The sequence below is a fragment of the Pelmatolapia mariae genome, linkage group LG16_19 (assembly GCF_036321145.2).
Source record: "Pelmatolapia mariae isolate MD_Pm_ZW linkage group LG16_19, Pm_UMD_F_2, whole genome shotgun sequence".
In the NCBI taxonomy this organism is placed as follows: domain Eukaryota; kingdom Metazoa; phylum Chordata; class Actinopteri; order Cichliformes; family Cichlidae; genus Pelmatolapia; species Pelmatolapia mariae.
This window is the reverse complement of record NC_086241.1, coordinates 64,303,427-64,321,030: the sequence shown is the minus strand read 5'-3', so window position 1 is coordinate 64,321,030 and position 17,604 is coordinate 64,303,427. Positions and strand designations below refer to the sequence as shown.

The 17,604-nt window shown below is 42.3% G+C and overlaps 1 long non-coding RNA gene across 1 annotated transcript; it reads right to left on the bottom strand.

Annotated features, from left to right (window-relative positions):
- Positions 1-5,880: 5,880 nt before the first annotated feature.
- On the bottom strand, positions 5,881-11,628 carry LOC134646279 (uncharacterized). Its single transcript, XR_010096643.1, has 6 exons — positions 10,133-11,628; positions 8,487-8,699; positions 8,107-8,295; positions 7,527-7,786; positions 6,127-7,444; positions 5,881-5,982 (listed from the first exon to the last, which is right to left on the bottom strand). It is a non-coding gene; the product is annotated as an uncharacterized LOC134646279 (long non-coding RNA).
- Positions 11,629-17,604: the final 5,976 nt, after the last annotated feature.

Here is a 17,604-nt window from a genome sequence, read left to right as displayed (position 1 = left end):
TCACTCGGGCTGCAGATAATGATTATCTTCACCATCCATTAATCTGTGGATTATTTTTGTGATTCATCAGGTAGGGCCACCATCAAAACAGAGAATAATAAAGCAGGATTACTTTCCAAAGGCTGATGTAAGGCCATCAAATAGATGAACACATCCAAAACACATTCCTTATAAGACAAGCCGCGAATCACGAATGGCTCAAAGTGTTCGATGTTTGTCATTTTTCTTTAAAAATGAAGGAATGATTAAGCTTCTTTGAAGCACCAGAACTGTCCTGTGGCAGCTTTTGACTTCATAAGAGAGCTTACTGTGCTCTTTTTTGCATATCAAAAAGAATGTGTAAGTTGTATGAAGTCCAAAGTCTTATATGCAACTCTTCAAAGGGAGGCTTTTTAATTGAAAATATACAGATGGAATAGCCCCACTGACAGGCTAATTTATCTTTTATGTATTGGTGATTGTTTTAATTTATTTTTAAAATTAAAAGAATCTCATTTTAACTACTTTGGATTTGTTCTTTTGTGTTTTAACTCTTCCAAGAGTTACTTGTCGCATGGTTCAAACAGCAGTTTGCCTCTTATTCGGGGGGAAAAAGATCCCCAAGCCTGAATCCTTTTTAGAGAACATCTTTTAAATAATACCACTGCTGAACCCCGAAACACATGACAGATTATCTGCGGACTCAAATACAAGCACCAGTCTTAAAGTGAATCCCAGGTGGGGTGGCAGATTGTAGCTTAAAAGGCATTAAAATCAGCAGATGGGAGGGATCATGTTTTTTAATTATTTTGAGTATCTACACAATAAAGCAGGACGCTCTGCTTGTTTAGTCTCCCACATATACACGTCTCATATATGTAAGGATTAGCCTGCAGTATTTATGTCGACATCATGACTGAAGCATTTTTTTAATCCTAAACACAAATCCGGTGATATATGACGTTATTATATGATGCTGTTTGTGTTTTGTTTTGTTTTTTCTAGGTCTGCATGTTATTGACTTAAGCAGTGATTCAAAGATCAGTCAGTCAGTGATGTATATGTAAACCTTACATGCACACTGCTGTCTCTGCAGTTCACTTTGATAGAATTTCCTTCAAGTGTGTCATAAGTGACTGGCTTTCATGCTTACTTTGGCTTTCTACTCTGTGTTGATGCACTAACCCCAAATCTGTTTCCTTAGATATGTCCAGTAAAAAACGATGTTCTAGCTATCAGTGTCTCGCACTTTAGATCTTTTCCTCACTTTTGGCAGCAGAAGAGCTTCAACATGGCTCTCAGCTTGATGGCCAGCTGCCTGTCAGGCCTCTCCACCCAGCCCTCCTGTTTTCAGCTCTTCAGTCCCAGCCCAGTGAAAGAGATCCTAGTTTATCAGTGTCTTCTTGAAAACGATCCTCTCCTTCTCTACACCTTTCGCTGCCTCTATCAGGCACTCCCTGATGCCCTTCAAGCTCTTATCTCTCATCCCTCCAGCCCCCTCTCTGCACTTTCTGCTCCTCTTCACTATCTTTCATACTTCAGATTTTTTTTTTCTTCATTTAAAATGTTGAGCCTTTTGTCGTTCAAGTAAACTTACTGTGAAAGCGGAACTGTCACTTTAAACTCTTCCTTCTTCTTTTCTCCCTGTTGTGCAAGGTTCACATTAAATGGTCTGCACTAGCAGTATGTAGTGCTTTTAAATCTTAGCAGTTCTAAAGAGTACTTTAAAATCTGTTGCCTACTCACCTATAAGAAACACTTGCTGACCTGCCATCAAGATAAGCCTTCAGTTTCTATTCCAAGGACACTTTAGGTTGTGGATAGGAACCACTGGCCCTGTTAAGTGGACAATCTGCATTATTCCACAGCAGTTTTATGATGCACACTCTGAAAGCAGCACAATTTTCAGGTGCCACTTCTTCTTTTCAGTAGTTTTCCTTGTCCAGAATCCTACTGTGGATCTTTGTGTATCATTTAAATAGGTCAGCACATACAACATATTCCTTTATTTCAGTGTTGGGAAAAAGTATTTGCCCCCTTCCTGCTTAACTAGATTTTTGCATGTTTGGTTAAATGAAATTTTTCAGATTATCAAACAAACAAATTTAGTATCAGAAAAAGATAACCTGAGTGGATACAAAATGCAGACAAAGAAACTGTGGAAAAGATTACATCAATGGGACAGTTCCAAGGAGAAAAGCACTGAACTCAAAGGCTCGTTTCACATTTTCCCAGAAACATCTTGAAAATCTGCAAGATTTTTGGCCCATTGCATCTGACATAAAATTAACACAGAATTTCATAAAAATAGCATCACAACAACAGTCAATGACTGTGACACTCAGTCATACAAACATTTAGGCTCGATAGCTGTGTGTTTACATGCCAGTGAAGCATCTTTAGTGCAACACAACTTGTATATACCAGGGAAAGAATATCAAAAGGCACTATAAGAAATTATAATTGATACTGATTGATATTGATATTATTTTATTATTTAATTTTTCTTAGTTATATTCATCTCCTCCTGTCTGACTTTTTATTAGTCCGCTATTGTGCAGAGATGTGGAGCTCTACCACCACCCAGTGCTTTGTACTGGACCTGCAGGGTGCTGAAACGGCAGATGAATCAGCAACAAAGGGATCTGTTTACCTGCAGGGCTGAGATTCATAGTTTTTTGTTTTTTGTTTTTTTGTTTTTTAAAAAACTTCATGTCCACTGAGACTGAGAGCTGACTGAATGCATTTACCACACAATAGCTCACTGAGCTTTCTTTAGTTTCCATTTTAAAATTGTTGAGGGTGAACATTGCCTCCACATAAATACAGGATTCTTTTTAATCAGTGACATCAATCAAGTTGCCCTTGTTTCTTTTAGCTTTAATTTTCTTTTTTGCTGGCAGGTTGTCAGCTTGGTGGCATAAGAATAGTCCCAGTGGTCATCTAGACAGGCTATTGTCTGCGTGGTGAAATCTCACAATCTGATGAGTATTCAGAGAAAGACACCGTCACGTCTGCAAGCAATCAAAGCACCGACATAGAGTTTGTAAGGATGTCATTGATTAGCAGACTGCAACAAGGGAGACAGACTCTTGTTAATGCCCACACAGGCAAGCACAACAAATAGTTTTCTTATTGTTTACTCTGCAGTCATTCGATTTTCACCACTTACAAGTGGCTGCAATCAACATTGCTCTGGGTTTTTTTGTTTTTTGTTGTTGCTTTTGCAGAAACAAATTCATCACCAGGGAAAGCACTTAACTTTACTACAGACTAACACCTGAAGCATCATTATAGTATCAACATGAGAGCCATAATAACTTCCATCAGACTCTGCAGGTGTAAATAAAACAGATTATCTCACAAATGCAAATTCAGAGTTTAGGCACGTCTCTCCCACACATTGGTATTCAACCACATTAAGCCTCATTTGATGTGATGTACTTTAATTTCTGAAGGATCAAAGTATGTTTTGCCCTCTGGTTGGGGTGAAAAAAAAATCAGGCAGCATGTGGGATTAAGTGTCTTGCTCAAGGACACTTCTGTAAAAAAGCCAGGCCGTCTGCTAAAAAGCTGATCTCGCAAGCCACGAGGAAATGCTTCAGCTTGGTTAGCACGTGGATGGAACAACTAATACCCATGTGGCAATTTTCACTCATTACAGGCAATTGATTTGTAGTGGACTGTTCAAAATATTCCCATAGAAAATGCGTACAATTAATTCTGTGGATTATCTCTTCAGTTCCATTGTACTAGGCACAAATTCTGAAAAGAGATTATTAATTTGGAACGCTCTGAGTGGCACAAATTCCATTCAGCTCATCTAAAAACCTAAAAAAAAATTAAAAATTAAAAAATTAACAAAACTCAGACAAAACACTCCAAACTACCTACATGAAAAGCTATCACTAGAGGTCACTTTGATAACTGCCAGCTCAAATAACCAGGCGGGAGGGAGGCATGTAATTGATCTGTGGGATTTCTGTGATTTTAGTCCCAAAAAGTCCCAAAAAATGTTTTTCATGGTTTTTGGTTTTTTCACAGTTTAACTTTTATTCATTTCTTTCCATTTTTGAAAGCTTTGGTTTTTCTGGTGCCAGGGTACTCCAAATACTAATCCCAAACCCAGATAAATGGGAAGGGTTGCATCAGCAAGTTTTAAAATCTTTGCCAAATTAAATATGCAGATCATCACAAATGAGACTTCCATGCTGGGCTCAGATTAACAACATCCACCACTGGAGCTCTTAATTAGCAGGGTGCCAGAGGAAATTATGCTAAGGAAGATGCAAGGCTTAGGGTTAAATGGTGGTGACCCCCTGAAGGAAGCAACAAGGAGCAGAAGGAGAGGAGGACAAAGACGCTTGTAGCACAAGATCATGAGGATCTGGATGTCTGTATCTGAGGGTGGTCTGCATCCACAGGTCAAACAGTGTGTTTGCTTTGTTTATTTATCTCCATCATTTGAATAAAAGCAGAGTTTCAAGTTAATATAACCGTTACAGGTGAAATCTGTCATTTACAAAAGCAACTAAGATCATTTCAGTGCTGTAGCACCCGAAAAATTGGTGTCAGATGTCTCCTGCCTGCATTGCCATGTGTCTAAACCTTGATTGGATTCCAACCGTAGTAAACTGGATTAATTGGACATAGTTTAGAAAGACACCAAGTAGTGTGTGTGTGTGTGTGTGTGTGTGTGTGTGTGTGTGTGTGTGTGTGTGTGTGTGTGTGTGTGTGTGTGTGTGTGTGTGTGTGTGTGTGTGTGTAACCAGTCACTCTAACAAAGCTTAGAAGGCTTTTGCAATGAGGCCTTAATGGTAAAGCAGCTCTGAGTAATAGGTGTGATTGCCCACCAAACAGCATTTGAGAGCACTAGAATAAGAGACTCTCTGGTGTAATAAGACATAAATTAAGCCCTTTGGTGAGAACTCCAAGCAACTTGTTTGGCAAACTGCAGGTACAGCTCATTACCTGACAGTACTGTCCCTGAAAAAAGCATGCTGGAGCAGTATTACATAATGTAGGTGCTTCTAAGCAATGACCTCAAAGGGAGGATTATTACAACATGTTACAGAGAAGAAAATCTGGTCCAGAGTGCACCAACATGAGACTGAAGTGAAGGTCCCCAATGATCTGAAGCATACAGCTAAGACAATACTGGAAAGGAAGGCAGAAGGCTCTCGCTAATCAGGCAGAAAGGGACAAACTGCCCGATCCAAAGACAGCTTAACATTGTAATCACTGACAAATGGGCTTCTAGAAAGAACAAAATATGGGCTCTGAATCTAAAAATTAACAACTCAAATCTTCAACAGAAATGTCCAGAAACATGCTTTTACATTGTCATTATGGGTTGTTGAGTGTAGACTGATAGGGCAAAAGAGCAGTTTTCTACTTTTAAAAGTTGTGTAGTGTTACTTTAATAATTAGGGGGCCAATAAAGCACCTTATGTGTCACTCACACGATTACTCTTCTTTCACTGCTGAAAATAACTGCTGTTGTTAAAAATGAATGTGTCATTTGCTGAACAACATGTAATTTACATTGTAAATGTGTGCTGTTACTAAATCTAATGTGTGTTTTTCCTTTCCACCTATGCTTGAATAATCATATTAAGACAATGTGTAATTACCCAGAAGATGTCCAAACACTAAACTGAGCGTGAGCTGTGGAGAGTAAAACATAAGCGCTTCATCTTGTTGACAAGTCACCATCAAAGCTTTTATTCCTCTCATGAGGGGAATATTTTAAGGTAGTTTCAGCTTTCATCATTAAAGCTGTGATACAGGGTTTTGCCTTCTCGTTATAATACCAAGAGAAAGCTGGACTTCAAAGCAACATAACATAATTAAAATGTTTTATTATTTTATTATAATACATCTTAACATGTAGAATAAAGTCACCTTTTCTCAGTTTCTCCACTCTGGTCAGTCTTCCCACTTTAATTATTGAAATTTTAGGTTTAAAAAAAAAAATCTTAAGACATGAAAATTTCTTCAAATCTGAAACAGGAGAAATGGACAGTATGATAGAAGAAATTTGCCCATTTTAATATTAAACAAAATAAACTGTGTGAAATTGTTTTTCAAATAATAGTCAACTGTAACTGAACATAAAAAGTCCCTAAAGCTCCTTTTCATACTCACCTCTGTCTCAGCCTCCTTCACACAGACTTTTGGATGCCTGGATGCGGAACTTCCCACCTGGATCCAGGTAGCAGGTGATGTCTTCGGAGTTTGAGCCTTCCGGCAGATCAAACTGCTGCCTGAACTCCTGCCACCTATAGAAGCAGCTTCCTTTTTTTCCTTTTCCCCCTAGTTTCCTGCCTGATAGACAGCTCCTATGGAGAAATGCGCTCAGTGTCCATGGTCAGGTCAAATTGCTCTCCCTCCTCCAGCAGCGGGTAGGAGCCTGCAGAGGTTTGGAAAGATGTGTCTCTTCCAAGATTTTTTATTGAAGTTTGCACATAAGCTGTAGGCTGTTGTGCAGATCCTGCAGGTTTCACTGCAGGAGATCCTGCTAGCAGGGCAAAGGTGTCACTTCTGGCTGCAGACGACATACAGACCAAGAGGAGTTCATGAATGGACTCCCTGAGCAAAGTGTCTTCAATGTGTGTTTATTTCTGAGTCAGTGAACTTTCTAGTCATTACTACAACTCTCCACTGTGTGGAACCAATGCCACTGGATCATTACTGTCTCAATTTCATGGTAAATTATAGGACATTGAAATGAAGATTTGTGACACATATTGGAGATTGTCTTCACAGTTTTAATTCTAGTCAAATCACTCATGGATGGAAACGACTGAAAACCTTAGAAAATTATTTTTTTTTTTTTTAAAAACACCTCTGAAGAGACCTAACAAATGGTGCAGAACACCAACCTGCCCACCGCTCTCGCTCAATGAGCCTTTTGCTCTGTGATCTTCCTCAAGCATTCCACTTTTTTCTTTTGGCTACGATTCTCAGTTTTCCACTGAATCACATGACACATCCATCATCTGGGCTGGTCATTTAGGTGGAGCGTTGAATGCACGGGAGAGGCCCTCTGTCTCAACATCCACCCATGCTCGGTTTGTGCTTTTTTCCTGAGTCAGCAGCAGCTCCAGGAACAGCCCCAGATCTCAGAGAAACTTTCAGTCATGGGAACAAACGTGCGCAGGTTACTTTAACGTGACCAACCACAGGTCAGTCTGACCTCTGGTTTTTCCTCACCTCCTGCTTGGCGTTGTTCTTCTCCATCAACATCCTGATGTTCTGCTGCCTTCTCAGCCAGACTCTTCCTCACCGCCTCCACCTCCATCTTGGCCTCGTCCAGCCGCCCCTGCAGGTCGGCCACCTGTCGCTCGCAGTGTCACAGCAGCTCCAGACGTTCCTGCTCGCCCTCCTCTGCCAAAAACTCGGCGCAGACTCACTTCTCCAGCTAAGCCACCTCCAGCGCTTTGTGGAGGATCCACACTGGCTCCTGCAGGAGGCGGTGTGTTTGTGACTATTTTCAATGGCAGCAGGGATCAATAAAGTTTTATGATTACCGAACAACTGATCACCTTCTTAGCTTTGACCTCCTCCATCAGCATCTCTTTCTCCTGCTGCAGGTGGTCTATCCTGTCTGAGGACTGAGACGCCATGTCTCTGCAGGGGACCGGCAAGGTGGATGCGCTGCGAGCCTTCACCCTCCGGCTGCAACTCTCAAACAGTGACGGTGACTCCCTGCCATCTGCGGGGGATGCCTGATCAGCTGCATTGAGCAATGGGAGGGGAGCGGAGGGGCTCGGAGGCCCAGAGGGAGTGCTGAGGGTGGGAGGAACTGAGAAGTGAGAGAGAAGGATTAAAAGAAGTCACACGCCTGGATGTTGAAGCGTGTAAAGAAACTGATGGTGGTAATTTACAGGACAAACACAGACCAACAAGCTCTAAATAAAAACCCGATGACTGAAGAGGACCACGGCCCAAATCAGGTATGAGGGTTACATTTGAGTTATGGTTAGGTGTAGGGTCAGTGTTAGTCATTCATTTTTGATGGTTAGGGTAAGCAGCTAGGGAAAGCATTATGTCAATAGGATGTCCCCACAAGGATAGCAAACCAGACGTGTGTGTGTGTGTTACCTGGTTGGAGCCTTCACTCACCTGCTGTTTGTCAGTTAGATTTTCAGTGGCGGTGTTCTAACCACGCGAACATTCTACAAAAAGGCAAGTACCTAAGCCCCACCCCCACCAGGCTCTGTACCGGTGACTGATGAGAGCAGCCAGGGTCATCCGGTTGACTCGGGGTAGAGTGCGGATGATTTCTTTGTAACGGTCCAGCCTCGCACGCCTCTGAGGGATTTTTGAGCACGAAGAACAAACTTGTTACAGACACCAATCACTCATTTAGACAAATTACAATCAGCTGAAGGTGTACCGCTGACCATCCCTGAAATCTAAAGTAAAACCAGGTGATGTTCAGGCTGTGGTCTGGACCTGAACCCTGACAGCAGAAGCGCCGCTCTAAAGAAAGGTGGACTCACTGGCAGCTTCCTGCCACAGCGGGTTGAGGTCGACCATGAAGACAGGGTCATCAATCTCTCTGAAGAACCTCTTCAGTACGTCGGTCACGTCCTCGATGAAGTAGTCCCCAATCCGCAGCTTGACGTTTCGAGCGTTTCTGCGGAACTCCTCCATCAGCAGTTTGATCCTGGATTTGGCTCCGTTCTTCCTGTAGATGCCCTCGTGACCCAGACCTGCACAGACCCAAAACAGCTTCGGTCACATGGCTCTGTTATCCTGACACGAGAAACCAGGGGAACAGAGCTGCGTGCCTCTTTCATCACATCTGAGCACATCATTTATCAGCAGAAACAGTAAAATCACACGTAAGCTGGTCTGCAGGGATTTTCTTCTGGCTCTTAAAACATCCTGCAGGGAAAAACACGAGAAGTTCTACCTGGCAGGAATTCGTCCTGATGACAACGGCAGAAAAACCGTGCAGTGAGGTTCAGGCTTCACAATGCATCTAACACACTGCTCCTCCTCCTCCTAAACTCAAGCAGCTCATCGGGGAGGAGTGCAGGTTTGGTTGGGTTAATCACCTGCTGGGAGCACCTTTCCTAAGAGTATGGTAGAAAATTGTAAAGGTAGGTTATTTACCTAAAGTATACTGACTAAAGCTTTACTCAAGCCAAAAGGGTTTAATCCTAGGGCAGTCCTAAAACATGTGCCAACGCCCCACCTAACCTCCAACAGTGTACCTGTGTCCAGATGAAAAAACACATCAGACATTTCCAGCTGACGTCCGGACATATATTGGAATTTGTACATTTCCATGAGGACGAACATTCGTCCACAATTCTTCATTTGATATTGAAACATTTCCTTCATTTTCCCATCTTTCTTTATCACAGCCCATAGAGTGAGGCTTCTTTGTCAAAACCCTCGCACCCTTACCTAAGGTGTTTCCATTCGCCTTCAGAAGAAGGATCAGTATTGGATCATCTAGATCAGTTCTGGTAAAAATGTTCTGCTGGAAGTAGTTCCTCAATTGGAGATATCTAAAATAGTCTGAATTGTTAAGATGATAATCAGTCTTAAATGATCGTTTTCTTATGTGTGAGCGAATAAAAGGTCCTTTGAAATCCAGTGTTTACATGGTTAGGCCTCAGGGTCAAATGGATTATTGAAGTATGTGGACTGTATCGTCTAACTCAAACTCCAGTCCTCGAGGGCTGCTGTCCTGAAACCTTTCCATGTGTCCCTGCTGCAACACACCTGAATACAACTAGTAGGTCATTAGCAAAACTCTACATAACCTGACTGCATGCTGAGGTGGCAATTCAGCAGTTTGATTCATGTTACTGCAGCTCACGAGTGAATGAACATGGTGCAATAAAAGTACTTTAGAAGTACATTTTTCCAAACACTTCCATTTATTTAAAATGACCTAAGGAGGGTTAGGGGCTGCCATCCTCTTTTCATGTGTAAATATGATTCTGCTGGGTGTGAGCAACACTGTGTCTGTGGAAAGCTCTTTTCTACCACCGATACCACGTCTCACTGTCCTGTCACCCTTGAGACCTGAAGCTTCCTCCACCTCTTCAGTTCAGTTTAATCAGACGATTCTCCATCAGCAGCAGAGCCCACAGTGACATAGCTAAAGTCTCCTAACCCCAACCCTTACCAACAAGGAAAGTCTATCATGCTGTCTTCTTCACCCTACTGTGTGATGAAGGCGATGCAGCTGTCCACGATGATGGGGATGTCGTTCCTGCTCATCTGCTGGTCTCTCAGAGCGGCTGCTCGTTGAATGTCCGAGTACCACAGAGAGAAATCTGCCCAACCGATGCCCTGCAGGTGGAGCGTTCTGACGGGAACACCGAAAGCACGTGTTTAAAATGTAAAGTACACTGTCAGAAAGTCTCCTTATATTTCTGTTGCATCGCTATAAGTGTAGTGGTAATTTCTGCCGATAAGTTCCACTTTGTTCTCACTGTTTACTACGGTGATGACGTCACATGCTTTTACAACTGTCCTGCCGTATCACAAGTCCGAGGAGCACTAGGCATGTTTTTTCTCCATGAGTGCAGGGGAATAGAGATCTCCAGCCGTGTGCGTTCCTGCTCAAATGTGAGTCGAAATCCCCTAGTTCTAAGGATCGATTTGCAAACATATAGCACGGGTTGTACTTTGACGTTGGTTACATCCTTAAGGGGGTTTATGCTAGGAGACTGAGATCATCTGATTGAGATCATCTCTGCTGGGGACAGGAAGAGACTGAACAGGCTGAACAGGTCTTTTCTGTTCCCTGAGATATGCAGATATTCTTGTTTCCTGCCTGTTCAAAATGGTATTGTGGACCAGGATGACTTTCTTCTCCTGGTTCTCCATCTCGGAGGTGATACTTGAACACAGAGAGCTCCATCAATAACAACCAGGACCCGGACCGGGACCAGCACACATACTCAGCTCCTGCAGGCGGTTGAGGTTGATGATGTCCTCGGCGGCGATGAACAGGTTGGACTTCTGCAGGACAAAGTAAGCCTCCTTCCACTGCTGAGGGTCCAGCATTGCACGGTACCGTAGAAGCCCAACCCGCTCAAACTCTCGGGTCAGCAGGCAGTGACAGCTGAGCGGCGTCGCAGCCTGGTGACGGTCACAGCACAAACATGGATCAGTTTGTTATTCGACGAAGTTTTTAGGGAAAATATTTTGTGTTAGAGCGATTTTGTAACATTATTCATTTGATTGTTTGTAACATGAACAGCAGAACAAACGTGTTCAGCTGTGCAGCTCGTCGGCCGCTTCCAAGCCAAACTGAAAGAGTTCCTCCGATGTCAGATACAACTCGAAGGTGTAAACCTGAGGGAGAAAAGTTTGAGTTTCACCAGGCTGACCATCAACCTTCAGCGCCAACGCTGCTCTGCACCGAGCTCAGAGACTGAGTCACTGACTTCACACGTTGAATTTAATCGGATCAAATGCAACGCCCTGTTTCTTCGCAGCTCAACACTGCAGAATGCATTAGAGTACAGCAGAGCACAGTAGACTCCAACCTGATGTGCTACAGTGATCCGCTAGGTGGGGGTGGCGGCCGTTGGAGTTGTTGGCGAGGTGAGGTGACTCCGCCTCCGAGAAAATCTGAGTCACCGTTTTCAGGAGAGTCGGCTCAGAGACGGTTGAACGCTGAACCTGTTGGAGACACGAAGCATCATCGTCAACACCAGAACCATCTCTGCACACTATCATCATCATCGTTATTATTGCGTTGCTATTTGCTGCCATGGAAACCTCAGGCCCTGTGGACCCGGACACACAAATGCAGGAGCCATCTTCCTTGTCTGATGATGTCACAGATGTACTATAGACTGACAGTAACTCAGTGTGTGTGTGTGCGTACCTGAGACAGACTCATGGCTGTGCTGCTCAGTGATTCTGTTCGTGATTGTTTATTAAGGCTTTAAATGTTTGAATCAGCATGTCAGCTGATCACGGTAACCTTTGACCTTTCAGCTGCTTATGATTCGCTGTCGAGTCTGACCTCAACGACAACGTTAGGATCTATGAAACTGACGCGCTCTCCCAGCAACACACCGCACACACCATCACACACATGTGCATTACAGTGTCCTAACCAGCTTCAGTTATGTTTACAGTTGCAGCCGCTTATTTCACGTATGAACCAAAACAGTGACAACAATGTTCTTTATGACCAGAATAACTCAGTCTTGTTGTGGCCCTTCTCACCCCAGCATGCAAACATTAAACGTATTTGTTTCATGAAAGCAGTCGGGCGAACCTTGAGCAGCTCCTCCTGGCTGCTGAACACCGGGTGGGCGAGGCAGTATCGACCCTTGCGGTACTTCTGGGGAGTGGCAACAGTTGCGGTCTGATTACACCGAAAATTCCACCGTAGGAAGGCTGTGTAATTTTGTAGAGGGTGTCATCGCCCTGTGCTCGCGATGAGCTGGTGTAGAACTGAGGTTTTGCCAGGACACCGCTGTCACTAACACAAAAACAGCGGCCTTAAAGGAGACAGAGACATCTCCTGAACTTACACAGACCTCTAACACAGTTGACCCCAACACGGAAGTGCCAGATGTTATTTCACAGAAAACAACAGACAACGACACATCTAATGGTTATATACCCTCACTACGGCAAACCAAGCTCATCAGTCTCATTGGAAAAAGATGCACAGTTCAATGCCACCTAGGTAAGGTGCCAGTAGAGGCCCTGCTGGACACCGGAGCTCAGTCAAGTCTTATTAGCAATGAGTGGTGAAAACAGCACCTACCACACAGCACTGTCAGGCCACTTGCTGAGCTTTTGAGAACAGAAACTCTAGTAGTTTTAGTGGCTAATGGTGGTGAAATCCCATGTGATGGGTGGATAGAGACAGAATTCTATTTGGACTGTAACCCTGAAAATTGTCTTCTAGTTCCAATGCTTGTTTGCAGTGACCCCAGTGTTGCACAACTGCCCATTATTGGATTTAATGTAATAGAGGAAGTTGTGAGTAAATGGGGCAAGCAAACATTCGAAAAATCAGCCAAATCCTGTCAGTGTCAGAAAACACTGCTAAATCAGTGCTAAAACTATTGCAGTCACCAGACCAAAGCCAAAGTATGGGCACAGTACCTGCAGGAAAGAGGGGACTATGTCTGGCTGCTGAACAGATTACTACCACATATGTCCGTGCACACATTGGAGCCCAGTTTTCAGGACAGAGTCTGTTGTTTGTCCCAAATGAACCATCACAGTTGCCTGAGGGTCTTGTCATTCAAGAGGGACTGGTCACAATAACGGAGAGCAGGTCAGTTTACATCCCAGTCGCGATTGCTAATACCAACAAGCGGAATGTCAACTTAATTCCTCAAACTGTTCTAGTACATCTGGAAGAAATAAAAGCAGTGTACTCCATTGCCCCTGAAAAGACACAAGACTTGGTGGAGCAGATTTCTTCACAACCTCCTATACAGGTGAATGAGGTTATAAACACACCCTCCTCCAGCCATAAGCCACCTCAGCGGGACCCTCCAGTTAAATTGGACAAAGATACCAAAACCATGGTGTCAAACTCAGCCCACAGAAATGTGACATTTTCAAGAGTAAGGTATGTTTCCTGGGTCAGATGGTGTCCGAAGAGGGTTATATCATGGACCCAGCAGAAATAGCTCCTGTACAAGCTCTCAGAGATAAACTACCATGCTCCGCTACATCCCAAACTTTTCAAAAGTGGCAAAACCCCTGTACCAGTTGCTGACACTGCATCGAGATAAAGCACTACCACCAGTGCCTAGGAAAAAGGGGAAAGTGGTTAAGGCAAAGCCAAAAGGTCGATCACCGCCGAACTCCAACAGACAAAAAAGACCGTGACGACACTCAGAAGAAAACAATGGAAATGTTCAACATCACAGAAAATAGCATAAAAGCAGTGACCTCAAAGGAGACAGACATCTCCTGAACTTACACAGACCTCTAACACAGTTGACCCCAACACGGAAGTGCCAGCTGGTATTTCACAGAAAACAATAGACTGCGTAAGCAACATAGTACAATATTCCTCTGATATAATAATAATATTAATGTCGATAATACCAAGAATGTCACGATTATTCAAGTTGACCTCCCTAAACACCTGAGATTCAATGAGGAGCCCAGAACTCCAATAGACAAGAAAGACCGTGACGACACTCACGGTGTAGATAAAGCAGGAACCTCTTTGGAAAATGATGTAACTTGAACTCTGTGTCAAATACTGAGCTTCAGTAAAGATTCAAGTTGCTGTTATTTATATTTCCTATCACCTTAAATGTTCACTCAAAGACAAGTATCTTTTTCAGTGTATATATAGATGTGTATATATATAAGAGACAAATATTGTTCTTTTAATATTTTGGCATTACTAAATTTGGCTCACATATGGCTTACATATATGTGTAAAAAGAAAATTTACGAGCTGTGATAACTGTTTCTGATAAAATGAAGAGTAGACTGATATATTAAATATTCCTTTATTGGGTGAGAAAATCATACCATGTCATAACTGCTTTAAGTCATATCAGAGCCTTAAACAGGCTGACTTCTGCTAAATGGGCCAAACTGGGCAGAAAGTATACAAACACATAACATCCTTATAGAATATGATGTAACACTATAGATCAACTTACCTCAGAATATATAAAGCATTTAAACAATTACAGCAATGTGATACAACAAACAAAGCAGTACTACTAATCCAAAATACTCAAAGTTTCATATAACTAAAACATGGACATTTATTTTTAGGTACATTCTGCTGCTGATACATACTTTAGGTTTTTGATGTTACTGTCTTTCATAGTGTTTAACTTGAAGGCCCTGAGTACTTTCTCCCACGCTGAAAAGACTTGAATGATAAAATTATTTTTAACAAATTATTTTTACCTACTAAGACTGACTCAGGAGGAACAGTCTGTCTATTAGGGGTGGGTTTTGATTATCGATTTATGATTAAAATCGATTCTAGCTTGGATAACGTGATATCGATTCATTAAAATCCTAAATCGATTTTTAAATATAAATTTATGTTGCCCGAAACGCCAGAATCTCAGGTTAAACCTCACAAAATTTCGACAACCACCAAACAGCTAAAACAGTAAATGAGAGCAGGTACACGGATTCTGCACAAAGACGTAGACACAGAGCGCAGACCCGACGCATCAGAATCTGTGAGATGTCGGCTTTCTCACCCGACAGCACGTACACGGAAACGCGGTCGGGGCTGAAAGCCGACAGCTCACTGATTCTGATGTGTGGGGTCCGCGCTCTGTATTTATGTCTTTTTTGCGTTTAGATTCTAAAACTGCAGGTTTTGCTTTGCTCTGCTTCACTTCAGCAGCATCAGGTAATGTTCATATGGTGATTGGTTTTCTTCAGTTTTTGATGTACTGCAGGATATTTTTAATGTTATCTGCTATAAAAACCCAGGCCAGGAACATCTCCTTCATGTTTTTCCGTGTTTTATCCTGAGTTACTTTGACACAAAGGTATCTGCTGCGATGCTTACACCTCTGACGAAGTTTCACAACTGTCAGCTTTCTTTTTATAGATAGAAAAATGTGGATATGTACTGATAAATGATCAGAATTATTTTCTGCTGAAATGTGTATGAATTTATGGGGATACATATGGTGGCATAAAGTAAATATTCCCTTAAAAAAGAAAGCCTTCCTACTTCTGATAAAATTACTGAAGATTACACTGATGCCAATTACTACATTTAATGTAAGTCATTGGAGATGAAACAGAGAACTGTAAAAAAAGAACAGATCACCCTTTTGCTGTTTTACTGCTAAACCTTTTCATTTGTTTTCTCTTCACACGTTATCTTCTCCAATAATCACCTGTCAAGAAATCAGAGATTGTGATTAAAGACCAGACCAGTGGCAGTATTGTGATTTAAAGTCTTAAGGAGGATTCGGCTCAGTGGTGCTGTGCCGAGTCACCTGGCTGTTGTATATTCTGTTGATAAAAGAAACTGAATGACCATGCTGCTCACTGAACCCTCAAAAATTGCAATCACATCGGAGATTTTAAAGCCCAAACACACCATGGCAACATCATGGTGCTGGGCTGTCATATAATAGAAGGAAGGAAGGATGGAAAAATGTACCGAGACATTCTTGATAAAAATCTGCTTCCATCTACAAGGATGATGCAGATGAAACGAGTGTGGACGTTATAGCAGAATAATGATCCCAAACGCACAGCCAAGGAAAAACCAGATGGTTCCATTTGTGGATAATAGCGCTCACTGTGGTTCGCTGGAGACCCAAAGCCTTAAAAATGGCTTTGTAAGCCTTTAGATAGATGTCACTTACTTTGTTTCTCATCTGTTCTTGAGTTTCTTTAGATCGTGGCATGATGAGTTGCTTTTTTTGACCTTTTACACTTTACACACTGGTGTCACTATGTTTAAGTTAAACAATCATTCCTTATGGTTATAAAAATTTCATCAAAGGTAAAGATGCCACGATCCTGGGCCATGTTGGCCCAGTATTCTTAGTTTTCGTGTGTTTTGTGTTTTGTTCTTTATTTATGCCCTGGTTTCTAGGTTGTTCTGTTAAGAAGCTCCTTATTTGATTACCCCCTGTGTGCTCCTCTGTGTATCTGTAGACCCTCGTTCCCCTCCTTGTGTTTTATTCCATGTTTTCCCCAGCCCGTTATATCTGTGCTCTCCCCGTGCTCCCTCTCTCCTCCTGTCTGCGCCTCTGTGTACTTCCTGTTTTACTTTGACAGTATCCCGTCAGTATGCGTCATGTTGTGTTTACTCCTGCCATGTCTTGTTATGATTATCAGTGTCACCTGTGTTCCCCGTGTGCTCCCACTTCCCTCTTAACCCTCTGTGTATTTATGTCTGCGTCTCCCTCAGTTCTGTGTCGCGTTCTCCCTCATTCATGGCCGTGTGTTTCTCCGTGTACCAGTGTATTGTTTCCCAGTTTAGTTTCTTGTCAGTTTGTTTCGCCGCTTTCCCTCCAGCAATAAAGCTGTGTTTTGAGTTCATTCCTGCCTCTGTGAGCTTGCGTTTGGGTCCACTTCCTGCCTGCTACACAGCCGAATCATGACAAAAATAGACAGTCACAAAGAGGTTTGAACTTATCAAATGACTGCAAATAACTACCTTACCCGATAAGGCTAAGGCATATCCGGAAACTGAACACAAAATAACCAAATTAAACAAAGCAAAGGCAAAAGAAAATTAATAGGAAAAAAATCTGGGACTCTCCACCAATTGCTCTTAGAACTGAAGAAGCTTCTCGGATGAGAGGTGAAACGTCTTCAAGAAAACCTTTCCAGTTAGTATGTCTAAACACATTTCATCTTTTTTCAGGGACTTTATTTAGAGTTTACGTACATTACAGTAGGAGTATATTAACAGTTATATCATTTTTTTTTGTCTTCTATAATGACATTAAAAAAAAGAAAACTTCCATTACCATTCAGTTTTTGCTTCCAGACTTTTCACATTGGATGCAGTTCATTGGTTAAAAATATGCTGTGCAAATTATTTTCATACCATGCATTTGTCCTTGTAATTTTTTTCTTTTTTTTTTGAGTGTGGCATGAACTGGAGGGGGTGTGTCGAGCTGGAAACTTACTCCAAAATAAAGA